Raw genomic sequence first — 2,329 nt, 5'->3', positions numbered from 1 at the left:
AATTTCTATAGTCCAGGCTTTTCTTAAATTTTTCTAATTTATTTTGAGCTCTGCTCCTGAGGTACAAGGGTATTGTTCCAAGTTTCTTGTGTTGAGATAGGTGCCTGCTCATAGACCTTTCATTTTGAGAATGCTAGATGCTTCCTCACTGAGGTCACACTGGCTGAACAGGTCATCTGGGGTAATTTTGTTGAAGCTCTTGCAGCTGGCTTGCTGTGCTGCTGACCTGCTGAACCTGGACCTAGGAACTTCTGCTACAGATCGCTGTAGTGGCTAAAAGCCTCCCATTGCTCTCCTCTGTACCCAGCCCACATTGCTTTCAGCACTCAACCCTGAACTTTGCTTCCTGCCCTTGGCTCTACTTCTGTTCCTGGTTATACTCCCCAGTCCAACCAAGACAGCCTTTGTTGACAATGCAACAATCTGTTCTTTTTTGATTAATTATTTCTGAGGGAAGCCTGGGAGAGATCAAGAAAGTTCCTGGATTGCTTCTGCCATCTTGGTTCAACTCTTGTTATTTTTTAATTCTTATTTTTTTTTTTGCAAGGCAATAGTCTTAAGAGACTTGCCCAAAGTCACACAGCTAGGTAATTATTAAGTGAATAAAACTGGATTTGAACTCAGGTCCTCCTGACCTCAGGGTCAATGTTCCATTCACTGTGCTACCTATCTGCCCCTAAATCTTTTATTTTTTATTTTCATTCTATGGAGGTACATGTTCATCAGCACAGGTTGAGCAAAGTTTCAAGACACCAATAAAAAAAGTCTTTGAAATTTGAGACTAAAGCTTATGTCATTCCCCAGTAATTTTTTTTAAGTTAATTGTAACCCTCCAATTTTGCAGCTTGTAAATAGTGATTACTGCAAATAGATTTATGTTCTGACTTACACTTACATTATCTTTAATATTTAGATTTGGAGTTATGTAGACCTGAATACAAATCCTATCACAGATAGTCACTAGTTGTGTGACCATGGACAACTTACTTAATAACTCTTTGTGACTCCAGTTCTTCATGTAAAATGTTGTATTTTTCTATGATGTTATCTTAGGGTCCTTCCAGTTCTAAATGTATGATACCATTTTCCTATCTGAAATTGCTTTGATTTCTACTTGTTTCTAGCTTGTGACTCAATAATTTGATAGTGCCCTTTGATCTAAATCAATTGTTGGATTCCTGATTGTTTACTTTTCTTTTGGTCAGCCATATACTCCTGGCCCAGGATAAGCATTTTACACTCTGGAAATCAATAAATGTTACAAATCAGGATTTGATTTATTATTTTGTTCATTGAGGAGTTTTAAGAAAGTAGTAGAGAAGTGATAATAATGCAAATACTTAAAAGCTTTTTTTTTCTGAAAGGATGCATTTATCAACACCCATATACTATTTCCTCAAATTCCATTTATTTATTGGCATTCCTTGTGTTACTTCCATCATCCTGTCTATATTACTCCTATGACCTTTGCATTATCCAGACAAGATGCATTTTTCCTAGCCCATTTTTCCCATTTTTGCTGTGATTGAAATGTTATGACACTGACAGAGATAACCTCTGTAAGAGGAAGATCCTCTATTCAGAAAGACCTATTTTCTGTAGCAAAAAGACAATGTCAAATATGTTATATTTTGATAATATTTTTTAATCTATTGTTCTTTAACTGAATACATAACTATTTATTAACTTAAACATTTTCTTTTCCTTTTCAAATGATGTTATTATTCCCTTTGCCATTATCTTGCTCTGCTTTTGTTCTTACTTCTACAGGGTTGAATTTTTGAATCAAGAGAGTCTCTTACTGTCCCATACTCTCCCATGTGTACTCCTTGACATTTGCCCATTTATCTTTGTGCTACTTCTGTAAGTCCTTAGTCTTCTTATCTTTCTTTCTTCTTGTTTCCTGTTATATCTTTCTCCACTCTCCATAGGTATCATTCCTTCTTGTTAGTCTTCAAGGAGAACAATAGGAACAGTAAAACCAAGTGAAGATGAATGACCAAACCCTCTGGTAAGAGCTGGTGCCCTTTAACCTCAAGAATGTTCCATCCCTGGCTGAACTGTGTTTTCTAATAGAGGCAAGTCAGCTACCACTGCCTTACCAGGTCATTATTGCTATAAGATGAAAGTGGGTTTTAAACATTTCATTTACATCGATTTATTTAAAAGTGTTTAAGGTTCAGTTAAGTTTACTACCACTGATGTGGTTGGGGACACTTTACAATTTATCATAATGTTTGATCAGTTGCAATGGGATATAAACCCAGGTGAAATCAAGGGAAAGAGAAAAAATAAAACTTTGATTCTCTGATTTTCATCCTCCTCCCTC

This window comes from Macrotis lagotis, chromosome X (genome assembly GCF_037893015.1).
Source record: "Macrotis lagotis isolate mMagLag1 chromosome X, bilby.v1.9.chrom.fasta, whole genome shotgun sequence".
NCBI classification, from domain to species: Eukaryota; Metazoa; Chordata; class Mammalia; order Peramelemorphia; family Peramelidae; genus Macrotis; species Macrotis lagotis.
This window is presented reverse-complemented; position numbering follows the sequence as displayed.